At 43.2% G+C, this 18,086-nt stretch overlaps 1 pseudogene; it reads right to left on the reverse strand.

Annotated features, from left to right (window-relative positions):
* Positions 1-7,463: 7,463 nt before the first annotated feature.
* On the reverse strand, positions 7,464-17,011 carry LOC116582333 (annotated as a pseudogene).
* Between the last annotated feature and the right edge of the window lie 1,075 nt (positions 17,012-18,086).

Genomic DNA, 18,086 nt, shown 5'->3' on the forward strand with positions numbered 1-18,086 from the left:
GGGAGCTTTGAAAATACAGACACCCCAGCAGCACCCTAGATATTCACATTAAGTTGGGTTTAGATTGGGATTTTTATTTATTTTATTTATGTATTTATTTTTAAAAGAGTTATTTATTTATTTATTTGACAGACAGAGATTACAAGTAGGCAGAGAGGCAGGCAGAGAGAGAGAGAGGAGGAAGCAGGCTCCCTGCTGAGCAGAGAGCCCGATGCGGGACTCGATCCCAGGACCCTGAGATCATGACCTGAGCCGAAGGCAGAGGCTTTAACCCACTGAGCCACCCAGGCGCCCCTAGATTGGGATTTTTAAAAGCTCCCCGGGAGATATTAACATACAGCCGGGGTTGAGAACCACAATTTTTGTCCCTTGTGAAGGTGAGCTCCTTTATAATAGAGAATGTTTTCCATTAGCAGCCCTTGAACTTGTTCTGATGCTGGTGTACCTGCAAGTTCTGGTGCTCTTTGAAGACCGCTATAAAATATTGATGTATTTAATTGATTCATATAAACAAGGAACAATTTTAGCGGCAAAGAATCTACTGTGGTTTGGGTATAAAATACAAAGGCATAACCCTGAGCGCATTTAACCAAAACAGGCTTTTGAACTAATCATGATTGGCCGATTCCCAGTTTCCCCCCTAATATTCTTTGACTGTTTCTTTCGTCATCTGTTAGCATTCGCTAACAGTCTATCAGGAACAGGTATTGAAGTGTTAAACAAAACTTAGGAGCCCCCCCCCCGGAAGTGATTAAATTCCATCATTTTCTCTTTTTTTTTCCTACAAAGTGAGACAAGCTGACTGTGACTAGACTTCTGGTCTTAGAACACTTCCGTTCAGGCTGCAGAACACCCAATACATTAATACTTGCTGACATTTATGAAACTCTTAGTTCAGGGCAGATGCTCTACTTTAAATCCATGCTTTATAATTTACATAGTTTATAGATTATAAAGGTATAGATTATTCTGTAAGGATAGTTCTTGTCAAAAGGGATGAAGGCTATGCAAAAAGTATTTTATTTAGAAATAACTAGTCCAAAGGAGGCCCCTTAGATCTCATTTGGAAAGCATTTTCTATTTTATTAATAACAATGGCATGGACATGAATTTGTAAGTGGTACTAGTTATACAGGTAAGTTATTATGTATTTATATACAACCTTTGAAGCCCTGGGACTGACTCCATACTTGGTTAGTAATCGGAGGCCTACGGGTTGAAAACTAAATGTGGACCTGCAAATTTGGAGTCTGTGGTAGGTTGAATAATTGCCCCCCCCCCCAATTATCCAGGTCCTAATCTCTGGAACCTGTGAATGTTACCTCACAGGGCATAAGAGCCTGTGCCAGTGTGATTAAATTAAGGCTCTTGAGTTGGGGAGATTAATGGGATGATTCAGGTGGGCCCTAGGTGAAATAACATATATCCTTATAGAAGGAAGCAAAAAGAGATTGGACACAGAAAGAAAAGGCAGAGTGATGGGGCGCCTGGATGGTTCAGTCGGTTAAGTGTCTGCCTTGGTTCCGGTCATGATCTCGGGGTTGTGGGATCAAGCCCAGCGTTGGGCTCCCTGCTTGGTGGGGAGTCTGCTTCTCCCTTTCCCTCTGCTCCCCCCCACTGCTTGTTCTCTCTCTCTTTCTCTCTCTCTCTTAAATAAATAAAATCTTTAAAAAATTAAAAAAAGAAAAGGCTGTGTGACCATCTCAGCAGAGAATGGGGGGAGGGGGAGGGGAAAGAAAGAGAGAAGGAGGGAGGAAGGGAGACAGGGAGATGAAAATGCTATGCTACGGTCATTGTAGATGGAGGAGAGAAAGGGACGCAAACCAGGGAATGCAGCTCCAGAAGCTGGAAAAAGCAAGAAAACATTCTTCCCCCCCATCCCTGCCTTGAGTTTCCAGGGAACATGGCCCCACTGGTGCCTTGATTTGAGCCCAGTGAAACTGATTTTGGATTTCTGGCTTTCGAAACTGTAGAAGAATAAACGTGCATTGTTTTAAGCCACCAAGTTTGTGATAATTTGTTACAGCTGCCATAGGAAATTAATACAGAGTTGTTCCCTGCTTAGATATTGTCAGCAAAACTGAAGGTCATGATTTTAGGTATAGGCCATTACTACACACATTAAAAAAAAAAAAAAAAGGAGGGATACTTCAAAACCAAGGAAATATTGACTGAACCTATTGCCTTTTTTTCTAAATTGATGTGGTATGCAATGGAAAACTGGGCTTATTGCTAATGTAGAAACTCCTTTAATTGAACAGTCTTTGAAGAAATTTGGCTCTATTTTTGGATTGTGTCCACTCAGTCTGCGATGGGCCAAACCAATCCCATCTGTGTGGTTTACATCAGGAAGTGTGTTTTTTAAAAGGATGTTTTGGGAAAAATTACTAAAATCCTTACATGGTAGTTAAATTTCAACTGGAAATTCTTTGTAAAAGATTGGAAGGCAATATGTGAGCTATGGATGATCAGTTGTATGGAATTAAACTACGACAAAGCCATTAGACCAAGGTGGTTCTAATCCCTTCCAGGCTGATATAAGCAAACCAGAACCTAAGCATGTGAATGCCTCAAGATAAAGAAATCAACACCTAAAGACAACCACCTAGGGGTCTCCAACCAAGGCCCATGCTTAAGCTATAGCCAATCAAATCATTTCCTTCTTTGCTTCCACTTTTACTCTGTGGAAGTCTTTGACCTGGCTTCTATCTGGGGGGCACTCCGAACCACTTTCAGCTTCACATTGCCTAATTTGAATCCATTTTTGCTTACATAAAACTCCTAAAGTTCTTTTTTTAAATGATTTTATTTATTTATTTGTCAGAGAGAGAGACAAAGCGAGAGTGAGCGAGAGAGCGAATAAAACCAGGGGAAGTGGCAAGCAGAGGGAGAACCAGGCTCCCCGCTGAACAGGGAGCCTGATGGACTCAGTCCCAGGCCCCTGGGATCATGACCTGAGCCGAAGGCAGATGCTTATCCAACTGAGCTACCCAGGTATCCCCAAACTCCTAAAATTCTTAATATGTCTCAGTTTATCTTTGACTAGTTCTTTGCTTCTAAATGTATTTATGGATCAGATAGTCTACTGATACTCAGTGACTCAGAAAGTCATCAGATTTACTATTGCCTGAGGAATTTGTTGTTGTTTTTTCTCCCCACTAAAGGCCCTCTATAAACAAGCTACAAGAGCGAACTCACATCTTGGTAGCAACAGATTGACATGCTCCTCATGTATTTGGCTTGCTTAAATTTTCTGGAAAATAAACTCACTTTATCCAGAAGTCAACATGGATGTTGGAGGGTCATTAGTAATTAAAACAGGGGGAGTCCATGAAGAAGACAAAAATAAAACATCTCTTAATGAAACAGGTGTTCTCTTGGGAAGTGTTGTGGGGGTTGGGCTGGGGAGTGAAACGACTTTTCAAAAAGCTTGGATAATTTGAAAATGACTGACCCCATTAAGGGTCAGTTTAATGGCCACTATAGAAGGCTAATAAAAATAAACAACTATCCCTACGAGTACCAAGCCATAAATTCTCAACCAGTGAGGCTATGTTTTGCAAAAAGAAGAAAAAGATATCTGTGGATTTTTGTTTGGGAAGTTTTTTGTTTTGGTTTTCTTCAACAACAATAATATGTGCCCTGGAGACTAATTCTTGGCCTTCCATTTCCTGGTCACAGATTCATCTTTGTTTTAATATCCATCTCGTAGCCTAGCTTCCTATCTTTTCACCATGAATACAGATACTAGAATAAGGACATGTAGCTCTTCCATAAGCAGGAAGGACGTAAAGCAGTTTGTACATACATACCCGATGGTTCCGTCGCGACAAGTGTCTTATGCTTGTAAAAGCAAATTATTTGCCCTTTCTACATCCGCTGAAACTCACTTTCACCAAAGTGGTCTTAGAGTAGCATAGTTACTGAATTAGATACTGCTGAATTAGTAAGTTTATACTCCCCCAAAGAGTATTTAGTAACTCAGCACATCTGCAATTTCTAAATTACTGCTCTTATAAACAAAGGCAGAGATAACTGGAGGCTACAGTCTAATAGCTCTCTAGGCCCTTGTCTAGTCCCAGTTCATCCCTGGGTGGGTGATATTTTGTGTGGGGATTCTTTATATCATGAAACGTGATATAGGAACGAAAAGGTGATGGTGGCAGAAGGTAGTATAGTAACAAGGTCTCTGTTTCCCTAGCGAGGACCCCTGAACCACAGACCTAGCCTCAGAAAATCTGGATCGGTGTTGATAACCAGGAACCCTAGTCAAATTAGTACCTGTTGGGCCTCTTAGGAGTAAAACCGAAGAGGACTTTTTGGCGGACAGTAGGATCCTGTGCCACAGACAGTAAGACCCACAAAGAAAGGAATGGGGCATTCGTTGCTCCCATCTGAGGGGACATAGTGAGTAGTGCTAAGAATGACCTGGGAACCCCAAAGGAGAATAGGGTTAAGAAGCCTTGTCGCAGACATAGGTTTCGATCAGACTCTTTCCCAGTAAAACCCAGGTGGCTATCACTCAGATGCCTATGGAAGGGTCTGCGAGCTTTTTCCATAAATGGGCAGCTAGTAAATGCTGAGCGCTTTGGGTACCAGGAGGTCAAATTGAGGATATTCTGTAGGTGTTCATATAACAAAAGAGAACAAATGTGGAAACAAATGTTTCCACACATTTAATCATTTAATGTTCAATAATAGCGATTAAGGGCAGATCTCCTCATTCAGAACAAAATCCAGTCTTGGATTTTTGGGAGCTCCAAAAAAATCTCTATAAAACTTTAGCACTGCTAAGCCAACAAACTTCAGCTGCATCCGGCAAATCAGGATATTGGATTTCTATTCTTTTTTTTTTTTAAAGATTTTATTTATTGGTCAGAGAGAGAGAGAGAACATGAGCAGGGTGAGCAGCAGGCAGAGAAGCAGGCTCCCCGCTGAGCAGGGAGCCCAAAGCGGGGCTCGATCCCAGGACCCCCGGATCATGACCTGAGCTGAAGGCAAATGCTTAACCGACTGAGCCACCCACGTGCCCCTCAGTTTCTATTCTTGAACTACAACTCACAGAGCCATCAGTGGCTAAGTCCAGGAGAGCATACTAGTGGTTCAATAACACACGATGGACTCAATTATTTTCTGCAAAGTACCTACTGATGAATAATGCGATGAATAAACCATAGACTGTAGACAGCTTACATTTTCACACGTTTTGTGAATTTGTTCCCCTAGGCCTTTTTCTGTTCCACACAGATTTTCACCATCAGTTGTAACACATCTTCCCATATTTCTACTTCAAGTGGTACTGAATGAGTGTTTTCTCAATGTTGAAAACACTCTCTCCCGTAATTGTTCCACACAGACCATTCATAAAGGCTAGGTCTTCGATCACTTCAAACTTAGCACTCTCTCCTCAAATAAACAATTAAGCAGCATTGATAACATCTGTCAACTCATTGGGACCCAAGGAAAAGCACTCACAATCATTTGCTTGTTTTTAATTGACCACTGATGTTGCTTTCACGAGCCTCAACTCTTTGAACAACTGTTCTCACCAAAAGGCTAATAGCTTGAAACAAATTTATTTTCTCTGGATACTTTTCCTTAACTGTTGCAATCAAACATGGTTTAATTAACCCACCATCAGTAAATGTCTTTCTTTGTTTGGCTAAGAAATGAGCCACTTGGAAACTTCCTTTGGTGACAGGCTCATTTATATTGTTTAGTTTTCTGAAGAAATTCTGCTGTGATGAGATATTCCATTTTAAAGGTTCCAATTTCTCTGACCGTTGCTTTCGTGTAGGTTGGGATTACTGTGATGAGTGTTTAGTCTGGTAATGCTGACATATGTGGTATTCTTTTAACACAGCTATCGTGTCAGTGCATAATAGACACGGTATTTTGCTATCTGCTCTGGACTCTATCATGCTTCCCCCAAATTCATATGTTGTAGTTCTAAACCCTCATGTGATTGTATTTGGAGATAGGGCTTTTAGGAAGCACTGAAAGTTAAATAAGGTCATAAATGTGAGGTCCTAATTCTATAGGATTCTAAGATAGCCTTGTAAGGAGAGTGAGAGTTCTCTCTCTCCCCCACATGTACACACAGAAGAAAGGTCATCTACAACTCAAGGAGAGAACTCACACCAGAGATTGGCTCTGCCTGTGCCTTGATCTTGGACTTTCCAGCCCTCAGAACTGTGAAATTAATTTCTGTTGTTTAGGCCACGCAGCCTATGGTTTTTTGTTATGACAGCTTGAGCTAATACGCCATTTAGTTGGATAACTAAGTAATCCCCTCACTGGTGTGCCTTCAAAGTACAACCAAAATCCACTTCACTTTTCTTGTTTCGACATAATGGGTATGCCCTGGTAATTTAAAAAAAAAAAGTGCAGTGTGGAGTTACACATGACACTTTAAATGCTGTGGAGTTATAAATATGTTGCTGTGATTTATAGTACACTAAGCAGTAGTACAAAGAGATGAGCAAGCCATGTTTGGTCTCTGTTGCAAGTCCTCAGCTCTGCGGTTACAGCTCAAAAGCAACCATAGACGATGTATAATGAATGTATTTGACTCTGTTCTAATAAAACTTTATTTATGGGCATTGAAATTTAAATCCATATGATTTTCACACGTCAGGAAATATTTTTCTTGCCTTGATTTTTTCCCCCCGAATCATTTAAAAATATTAAAAAATCTTACTCACAGGAAACATAGGAGGAAAGCTTCATGGTGTTAGAGTTGACAATGATTTCTTGGATATGGCCCCAAAAGCATAGGCAACAAAAGAAAATATGGTACATGGGACTATATCAAACTAAACAATTTCTGTACATCAAAGGGCACAAACAAAGTGAAAAAGTAGTCTATGAAATGGGAAAAAAATGTCTAAATCACTATATCTGTTAAGGGGCCAATATCCAGAATAGGTAAAGAACTCCAATGAGGAAACGACAACAAAAACAAAATAACTTGATTTCAAAATTGGTCAAAGTCCTTGAGCAGACATTTCTCCCAAGATGATGTACAAATGGCCACTAAGCATATAAAAAGATGCATAACCTTACTAACTGTTAGATAAATGCAAATCAAAGCCACAATGAGATGTCATCTCATACTTCTCAGGATGGGTACTATTAAAAGAAAAACTAGAAAATGACAAAAGTTGACAAGGATATGGAGAAACTGGAACCCTTGTGCATGGTTGATGAGACTATAAGATGGTACAACCACTCTGGAAAACAGTACGTGGTTCTGCCAAAATTTCAAAATATGACAGCTGTATACCCACATTCGTAGCATTATTCATAACAGCCAAGACATGGGAGCAGCCCAAACGTCCATGGATGGATGAATGGATAATTAACACGTGGTGTATGCCTACAATGGAATATTTTTTTACCATATTATTTTTAACGACCAGCATTTATAATATGAGGGCCAGCACTTCCTCCCCAACTCAAGTTTATACATTTTTGATTGGCTTATGAGACCAATAGAGATACTTCTCTCATCTGATTTGGTTTCTGGAAAGTCTTCATTCAAGTGCTCAATGGTCATCTGATCAAATGGAATTATGTTCTTCACCTTCTCCAGCTCTATTTCACATTCCTCAATCCTGGCCTTTGAGAGAGACAAAAACTCAGCACAGCTTTTCACATCTTTTTCTTTGGCATCCACCTGAACAGTATATTTATCCTCTGGCACAGAAAATTTAAGGGCATTGAACTTCTTCTCAAAGTTCTCTACCAAGCCACTTTTTGCCACATTGGCTTTGTAGTAAGCCCAGTTGTTAGGAGGTGGATTCTCAGGGAGAGTAGCCAACATGGAGGTAAGGTGTTCATTCTAGGATTTCGGGGAGTTAGCAATGGCCTTCTGGTTTGGGGCCTTATGACTGCCACAAAAGCTACCCAGTCAATGACTTTTAGAGCAAGTTCTTAGACCATCTTGAGAGCTTCACTGACCCTGGCAGCCCACAGCTCCCCCCCCCCCCAATGGAATATTATTGAACCTTTGAAAGGAAGAGAATCCTGTCACACACTACAACATGGGTAAACCTTGAAGGCGTTATTGCGGTTGAAAACAAATGAGTCACAAAAAGACAGTGTATGAGTCCATCTCAGGTACGTAAATTAGTCAAATTCATCCAAATAGAAAGTAGAATGGTGGTTACCAGGAGCTGAGGGAAAGGGGAAATGGAGAGTTGTTGTTTAACGAGTATAGAGTTTAATTTTTCAAGATGAAAATGTTCTGGAGATATGTAGCACAACAGCGTAAATATACTTACTACTACTGAACTACACTTTAAAATGGTTAGGATGGTAAATTTTGTGTCACATGTTCTTAACCACAAAAAAGAAAACATTTTTAGATCACACGCCATACAAAAACAGACAACAGGCCAGACTTGGTACACAAGTTATAGTTTGTCAACCCTTCCTCTGTGGCCCAGCCTCAGGAAAGTTCTCCCAGGTTCCATGCCCAAGGGAGCTCTAAACTGAAAGAATCACACAGCTTTGGAGAACGTAATGGAACACCTGTGGCAGTGGGCAAAAGAACCCTTTCTTCTTTGAACACCTGACAGTGGAAACAATGGCAGGAAGATTAGCAGAGTTGGAATGGGAGCCATGAAGTGGAGACTGGATAGTGGTGGGAGGAGGATGCATAAATGCTGAGGAATTTGAGGGCCTGCCTGGAGGAAGAAGACTGTGTGTGGCCATTGACAGTCCATTGCTCACCTTACCCCAGGATGGTGTAGTTCACTTGAGCAGGAGTTCAGCCATTCATTCCCTGTGTCAACCTAGGCTAGTCAGTGCCCCTTGCCTTCCCTTTGAAAGGGGGAGGGTTGGACAACATCCCTGGCACCCCTCCTAGCCTTAAAAACCATAAGACACTATCTGACCAAGCTGGTACCGTGCCAATGTCTTTATCCCTTCATTAGAACAGCTTTCAAGACCAGAGACCCTCCGTGTCTCCTATGGAGTTGACATTTTTTTGTTTACTCTAGTTAAGTAGGGGTAAAAAACTAATTAGACTCTATGGAGTCCCAACTAACTCCATTTCCACAGCTGGGCCTTCTCTTGATACCTCAAGTTCCCTTTCCCCTGGGAACCTGAGGAAATCACGCAGACAAGGAAGGGAATTGGGGGCCATTGTTAATGTGTCTGTCAGTCCCACAGCAGCAACCTACTCCCACTAAAAATCTCTGATGTTTCTTCCAGTTCTTTAACAAGAATGGTTGGGGACTGGGTTTTGTTTATAGGAAGAATTTAAGTCTTGGTGTTCACTTTGAAAAATTACCCTTTGGTGTGACAGCCTTGTCCAAAATGAGAGCCACATTGCTTTAGCTTTTTAAAGACTTCCTCTCCTCCCTCATCTGTGGCTGTGCAGGGAAAAGCAGGCGTTCAAAGGGACTCACAGAGCTTCCTCCTGCCAGTTGTTCACCAGGCACTGTGTTCCAGAAAGGAAGAGGCTGCCTCGCTCTTGGCCTCTAGGGCGTTCTGGGAGAGGGCTTTGGTGAATCGTAGTCCGGTAGCTGTCTCATTTGCTTTGCCGTTTTTAGCGGTCCCGTGGTGTGTTTATTTGAATCTTTCACTCAGAACTGGCTTGCCTTCGTTTCTGGCCTGAGGAAGCTCCAGTCAGAATGGAAAAGTTCAGCCACACTGCTCAAGTTCAACGCCCTGAAGTGGGAAATCACGAGCGATCAAGCGAGCGTGGAGACTGTGAGACTAGGTTAGGCTTTTCAAAGGAAATGCCTTTCCCTGTGGCTTGCTTTTATATACTGCTGGGGCCGGCTGTCCTGTGAACCTCAGGTTTGCTCAGAAATGTTCCTGGGGTGATTTCATTGCCATGATGTTTTGTCCCAGAGAAAGGAAGCTAAAAACTCATTGACTAGCTTGGTGCCGTTCATTAACATGTTACACAGGAATCTTAATAATAAAAATAAAAATCTTAGGTCAGGAAATGCCAAATATTGGAGAGGATGTGGAGAAAGGGGAACAGAAAGAACTGTTGGTGGGAATGCAAGCTGGTGCAGCCACTCTGGAAAACAGCATGGAGGTTCCTCATAAAGTTGAAAATAGAGCTACCCTATGACCCAGCAATTGCACTACTTGGTATTTGCCACAAAGATACAAATGTAGTGATCTGAAGGGGCACCTGCCTCCCAACGTTTATAGCAGCAATGTCCACAATAGCCAAACTATGGAAAGAGCCCAGATGCCCATTGACAGATGAATGGATAAAGAAGGTGTGGTGTGTAGACACACACACACACACACACACACACACACACACACAGGAATACTAGGCAGCCATCAAAAATGATATCTTGCCATTTCCAACAACATGGCTGGAACTAGAGGACACTATGCTAAATGAAATAAGTCAATTGGAGAAAAACAATTTCACGCATATGTGGAATCCAAGAAACAAAACAGAGGATTGTAGAGGAAGGGTAAGAAAAATAAGATGAAAACAGAGAGGGAGACAAACCATAAGAGACTCTTAACTCTAGGAGACAAACAGGGTTACTGGAGGGGAGTAGGGGATGGGGTAAATTTGTGATGAGCATTAAGGAAGGTGCTTGATGGAATGGGCACTGGGTATGATATGCAATCAATGAATCACTGAACTCTACTTCTGAAACTAATAATACACCATATGTTAGTTCATTGAATTTTTAAAAAGATTTTATTTTTATTTATTTGACACAGAGAGAGAGAGAGAGAGAGAGAGATCACAAGTAGGCAGAGAGGCAGGAGGGGTGGGGGGAAGCAGGCTCCCCACTAAGCAGAGAGCCCGATGCGGGGCTCGATCCCAGGACCCTGAGATCATGACCTGAGCCAAAGGCAGAGGCATAACCCACTGAGCCACCCAGGTGCCCCTGTTAATTAATTAAATTTAAATAAAATTTAAAAAAATACAAATTATTAAGAATGACATATTAAGCCTGCCGTGCAGGCCCAAGGCATGATTGGTTCTACACTACTTGCACCTACACATTTCTGTTTCGCCCAACAAGCAGAGTAAGAGTTTTCTCCCCACTTTACCAGTAGTGAAAATAAGGCCAAAAGAAGTTAAGTGACTTGCCCAGGGTGGCGGTTAAGCTAAGGCTTAAGACATGTCGCAGAATGTGGCGCTGCCTACCTTTTCTCAGAAAAGCAGAGGCGTTGCCTACCACGGGGCTTACAGTTCGGCCTGGAGGCAGGAGTAGTCATTCAAACAGCAAAATACTTATGCACTGGTTGTTGCAGTGTGGCTGCCCTGAGCCCTTCCAGTGGTTGTCCAGATGGTCCCAGCAAGGGGGAGTCCCGCTGGTGCCAGCCAGCTCCCTCGTGCAGGCTCCCATCCATATGCATCCAAGTGACCAGAGGAGACAAAAATCGGCTACAGGAGAACCAGCCCCCTCCCCCCAGCAGGAACGCTGGCTCACCAGGGTGCACATAGGGTTAGGGTTAGAGAGGTGGTTCTCCATTATCTGCCAGCATGCCCCTCGAGTGCCCCCACTAAGCCACTGATGGGAAATCAGCCTCCCCAATACAGCATACCACTCCTGAAATGTTATTTATCTATTTATTTGATACAGCACGTGCAAGCAGGGGGAGAGACAGAGAGAGAAGCAGACTCTACGCTGAGCTCAGAGCCCAATAATGGGCCTCCATCCCAGGACCCTGGGATCATGACCTGAGCCGAAATCAAGAGTCAGACACTTAACCGACTGAGCCACCCAGGCGCCCCCTGAAATATTTTTGATATCATTCAGATTTCTGATCCAGAGCCAACAGCAGAACTCTGAAGTAGATCCCTGTGTCTGAGAGCAGAGCACCCCCAAAGAGGTGTCTGGTTCCTCTCGTTTCCCCGCCCCTCCGCCATAGTTGGCTTCAGGTCACTACCCTTCAGGGTCAACTGCGGGCTAGAGCTTCTCAGGCACTTCCTCTCTTGCTTGTATCCTAACTCCCTACCTAAGCTGTCAGAGTCTGATTTTTGGAAGTGACTGGCGAGGGTTACCTATGATACTTAAAGACACCAGGTATGGGAGGTGGGAGAAGAGTTTGTTTCCAACAGTTGTTTTTCTCTGCCCTCAAGTCATGTCATGTAATAAACGCCTACAAAACAAAGCGGCTTTTTGATTGTTCGGTGTTTCCAATGAGCACTGAAACGTTCCTAAGATCCACTTTTAATGTGTGATTACCTCCTATTCCCCAGGAAAATAGAGAGTCATATTTAATACAAGAAATATGTTGGGGAGGAGGGCATTCCCTCCCCAGGCATAATTTTTAAAATGGAAATAAGATTCCGTATCATGTGGTTAAGAGCATAGGCTTTCAATTTCTTTTTACAAGTGGCAAGAAAAAAAAAAAGAGAGAGAGAGAGAAAAGAACTCTATAGATGAAAAGAGACTTCAGAGACCTATTCACCAAATGCTATTATATGAGCTAGACCTTGTTTGAATCATGAAACTGCTGTGAAAAAAAGAAAAAAGGGAAAAAATACAAGACAGTTGGGGAAATATGAACATGGACTGGATATTTGATGAGACTAAGAAATGATTATTATAGGTGTTATGTGTTTTAAGAGAGTCTAAGTCTTTTGAAGACATATACCGAAATATTTACAAATGAAAATATGAAATTCTGTGTGTGTGTGTGTGTGTGTGTGTGTGTGTGTGTGTGTGTGTGTTGGGTGGTAACTGGATGGGGTATGGATGAAACAAGACTGTCCATGATTTGTTAGTTGTTGAGGCTGGGTGATAGACACATGGGATTAATGCTACCTTATCTACTTTTGTTTATGTCTCAACACTGTAATAATAACAAAGACTTTTTAGATGAGACCATGAGGTGACTGATGTCAGGCCTCCATGAATGCAAACCTTGGGTCCACTTCCTAGCCACGTGATGTCCTTAGAGAATGACCCTAACTGTCCTCATCGGGAAGACAATGCAAACGTGAAGTCTGGATGAAATAATATATGTCAAGAATTGAGCAGGAGCCTAGCACATAGTAAACAATCAATAAATAGTAGATCCTCTTATAGCCATTCATTTTGTCTAGTTTTCTGAACCTATAATTGCAGGTCCTGAGAGAATTTACACCCTAAGAAGCTCTTGCCACTGAAGTAGAAGAATTTTGCAATACACGAGATGTCTACTGCTGTTTTCCAGATGGGGAGCATGTCTGGTAGCAGCCCAAATGGAAATAATGGCAAAGAATCAGGCAATTGGTTCTAAGAAATAAGAATGTCTTGCATGGCAGCACTCAGCCTTTAAAAGCCTCTCTGAGTGGGGCACCTGGGTGGCTCAGTGGGTTAAGCTGCTGCCTTCGGCTCGGGTCATGATCTCAGGGTCCTGGGATCGAGCCCTGCATCGGGCTCTCTGCTCAGCAGGGAGCCTGCTTCCCTCTCTCTCTCTCTCTGCCTGCCTCTCCATCTACTTGTGATTTCTCTCTGTCACATAAATAAATAAAATCTTAAAAAAAAAAAGCCTCTCTGAGAACACACAGTACTTGACATTTATTTCTACCTGTTTCCCCCTCTCCATCCCGCCTATACTGCCCAGAGTTATGCGGAATACAGATGAGAGAAAGCCTGGTTTGTCCTTGCAGCCGGTTAGGAGTCCATCCTGGGCACAGCCTTCATGTTTCATGTGGGACTAGGATACTCCGTAATAGTACGTTAATTCTTCTAACAAAAATGTACCAGATGCTTACTGTGTGTTGGAATACTGTGAGACATGTAACATGTAAGATCTCAATATCTGGCCCAACCCTATTTTATTTTATTTTATTTTATTTTATTTTATTTTATTTATTTGAGAGAGGGAGAGAGAGAACGTGAGATGGGGGAGGGTCAGAGGGAGAAGCAGACTCCCCGCTGAGCAGGGAGCCCAATGCAGGACTTGATCCTGGGACTCCAGGATTGTGACTTGAGCCAAAGGCAGCTGCTTAACCAACTGAGCCATTCAGGTGTCCCCGACCCCATCTTAGACATGAGGAGACAGAGGAATTAGAGAGATGAAGTGGCTTGCCCAGAGTTCCACAGCTAGTAGGTGACAAAGCTGTTATTCTGTGTGTGTGGTTTTTTTTTTTTTCCAAGATTTTATTTATTTATTTGACAGGGACAGCACAAGCAGGGGGAGTAGCAAGCAGAGGGAGAGGGAGAAGAAGACTCCCTGCAGTGCAGGGACTCTGATGCAGGACTTGATTCCAGGACCCTGAGATCCTGACCTGAGCCGAAGGCTGATGCTTAACAAATTGAGCCACCCAGGTGCCCCCAAATCTGTTACTCAGATCAGAGTTTTCAGATGCAGAAACCATGTTCCCTTGATTAGCTTGACCCTAGTAATCCTTTCACTATTTATGTGTACCAACACATCATGTTGCATACATGAAGTACATACAACTTGTATTAAAATAAGAATACAGAAACTATGTCCTTGACTTCTAAGTCTTTAACTTCATATCCGTTACCTGAATAAGGAGTAGGCACAGAAGGTTCTAGGTGATATTTTTGTTTCTCTCTCTGAGCTTCATTAATATGTCAAAGATTCCTTCCCAGCACGGTTTATTTATGTTGGGAAAGCCGCGATGCACAGAGGGAAAGGCACTTTCAGATGGGCAGGGTCCTGCATTGATTTCCATTGGGTTTCCAGGAACTTGAAAGAAGCACAGAACCTTCTTTTGCTGTCGGGTCATCCCTGCTTCCCAAGGCCACGTGGCCTACGTAAAGGAGAAAGTTGCAGAACAAAGAGGCACTTCATGTGCAGGCTCCACCTCCAGCTCCCCCCCTCCCCAAGCTGCACACGAGGGGGTCCAGGGTGAGAGAGCAACATGGAATCCATTGAGCTCGGCTGTGAGGGAGAGGTGGGCTGCCAGACAGGCCCCTTGCCAGCTCTGAGTCATCGCAGGCTTCTGAGCCCAGCCAATTTACCTGCTTTTCAATAAGATCTTTATTTGTCCTTCTATTCTCGTCAAAAGCTGTTGTCATTTCCTTTTCTGTCTGGAGACACTGGGAGCTGCCTTTGGGCGGTATGACCACGCTGGGGCCCCTTGTGCAACCCCCAACTCACCCAGATGAAACATCTCTTAGAATTTCCCCTTGTTTGGCTTGTTCTTCCTTAGTGGGCAGAAAGCGTCCTATTTCTCGCATTTCCAGAGATTTGGCTATGCAAGTTCTTTATCGGGTCAGCGAGCAGCTTGGGTGTTGGGCTACATGCTGTCTTGTGGAGACCTATGGAGTCATAGGAAACTCTCATCTTGAGGGATGGGGTGGACAGACAAGTAAACAGAGGATCATAATACAGGATGGCCCATTCTGTGAAGGAGAGGCAGTGTCAGTGGTTGAGAATGTACATTTTAAAATCAACAGTCCTGGTTGAAACCCCAGCCTTGCCACTTATTTCTTAGCTTATGTCACAAAATCGCCTATGTTTCTTCTAGAGCATAAGGATAATGGATGTACATAAGTACAAGGCACCAGACCCACATGGATGGTCAGCAGAACATCTGTACCTGACTACTGGGGTTCCAGCAAGCCAGGATGTTGGGATTAGTTAATAAGATAAAATTTTATCCTTCAGAGTATCCTATGGTGAAGGCAGGTGGCCAGCAGGTGGATGGTGAGGGTTTCCCCTTGGGACTAGAGGAGCTGGCCACGAGGGCTCTGGTTCAGGGTTCAAATTCCTAATCCATAAAGGGATCTAGAGAACAAAGGAGACCTCGGTCCCAGAGGATATCTGTGGCTGAGTTTGTGGAGGAAGGGTATTAAGGAGGACTTGAAGACAGGGATGGAGGTAAAAACAATATTCTAGATAGTAACTAGAATATGGGGGAAGACACAAAGCAGGATGGGAGCCATGCTCACAGTAGCGGAGCTGGCAGGCATGGCAGCCATAAGAATGTCCTTCTCAGATATCTCGCTGCTGGCAGAGGGACCAAGCTGCTGCTGTCTTCTGAGATCTTCACTGCCTTTGCATTGAGGCCACACTTCCTACAGACTGCACCTGGGCAGGGAATGGGCACAGTAGGGATATTAGACAGGTCTGTTCTTGGGAGACACTGGGCTCCTTTGACTGTTGACTTTGTCTCAAAGACGCCATGATGAGATGCCATGTCTCAAAGACACTTCCCTCTGACCTATCTCCCTCCCTTCCCTCCCCCCTCCCTCCTTCCCTTCTTTCTTTCCTTCCTTCCTTCCTTCCATCTTTCCTTCCCTCTCTCCTTCACTCAAGGTCAGACCTGCTTTGCATTGCAGTACATACTGGTAGCGCTCCCAGACTCTCCCCTGGCCTTCCATTTTCTATCACGGAAGTTGCCCCTAATAAATTTCTTATGCTTATTTAAAAGATTTTATTTATTTGTTTATTTATTTATTTATTTATTTAGAGAGAGAGATAGAGAAATAGTACAAGTGAGGGGAGGGGCAGAGGAGAGGGAGAGAGAGAATCCCAAGAAACTCTGTACTGAGCCTGGAGATCACATCCTGAGCCAAAATCAAGAGTCAGTCACTCAACCAACTGAGCTACCCAGGCACCCCAGATTTCTTAGGCTTTTAATCCTATCTTTTTGCCTGCTTCTTGAAGCTCCTGGACCAACATAGGTGTGGTTTACGGGACCTCAACTGAAAAGGAGAGTTTCAGTGACAGAGAGTACATTGGACAGTTGGCCTAATGTTTTCACAGTCCATTTCAGGAAGAACATAGATTTATTGGGTAAATCTCAGGGCTCAGGCACAGTGCTAGGCTCTAGGAAGACAGTAAATGAACAAGATTAACAAACAAGATGCCCTTATGAAATGTTTCCGGAAAGACAGCAGAGATTCAGTAAGTAATCAAGAAAATATTTTTGTTGCTTTTTAAAAAATAAATCTAGGGACGTAGCCCAAACCCTTTACCACGGCCAACAAGTTTTCATGATCTGGCTCCTACCCATCTCTCCATCCTCCTTTCTCACCAGGTCCGTATTGCACTCTGCATCAGCTAGCATGAAATAATTGCATTCCCCAGAGCTCTCCATCTTCTTATGTCTAGGCTTTTGCCCAAGATAACCCTCACCCACCAGCCTTCGACCACATCCACATCCATCCACCAAGCTTGGCACAGTCCTCTCTGAGCAACTGAAGGTGCTCCTCCTCTGTACTCCTATCGCACCCTGTACCCTTGTCATTGATTTTGTTCCAGGCAAGTAAGTAGAAAACGGCAGAAAAGGAAGATGCCAGGGACAAGAAATAGGCATTCTTGTTTTCCAAATCAGTTGGCTCATATTTAAGAAATGGTATCTCCACTCTTTATGCTCAAGCCAAACTTGACTTCTGCTTTGTTGCCGAGACTGCTAACTGCCTCCCCACTACCTGTTCTTCCCTGCCTCTTTGCTATAATAATGAGCCTGGCTAAAAATATCTCTACTTCATAGTCTCTTGCAGATAGAGGTGGACAGTGACACATGAGCAGAAGTCTCAGGGTGGGGTTTCTAGGAAGCCCTTTTTGCCTTTGATCCTCCTTTCTACCCACTGTCTGGTATTTGAATGTGATGCTTAAAGTTCCAGCAGACATCTTGGGACCATGGGGGAAAGGTCAAGAGAATTACAAACAGCCCTGACATTCTTGAGATGCTAAACCAACACCAGCAACCGCCTACCTTTGGACTTCTCATTACATGAGACAAATAAACCCTCGTGTGCTTCAGCCACTGTGATCAAATTTTCTTTCTCTTTCTTTCTTTCTTTCTTTTCTTTTCTTTTTTTTTTTTAACCCACGGATTAATGCAATTCTGAACCAATCTACCTCAACAAGTTCTGTTCTTTTCTCCCTAGCTGTATTCATGCCTCCTACTATCCTTTCCCCTCAATCTCTGCCTACCAAATCTTTTTCTTTTCTATTCTTTTTTTTTTTGAAGATTTTATTTATTTACTTGAGAGAGAGAGAGAGAGAGAGAGAGAGCATGAGCTGGGGGAGGGGTAGAGGGAGAGGCAGACTTCCTGCCAAGCAGGGAGCCAGTGTAGGGCTCAAGGCCAAGACCTGAGCTGAAGGCAGATGCTTACCTGACTGAGTCACCTAGGCATCCCTCTGCCTACCAAATATTCTCCATCACT

This window comes from Mustela erminea, chromosome X (genome assembly GCF_009829155.1).
Source record: "Mustela erminea isolate mMusErm1 chromosome X, mMusErm1.Pri, whole genome shotgun sequence".
In the NCBI taxonomy this organism is placed as follows: Eukaryota; Metazoa; Chordata; class Mammalia; order Carnivora; family Mustelidae; genus Mustela; species Mustela erminea.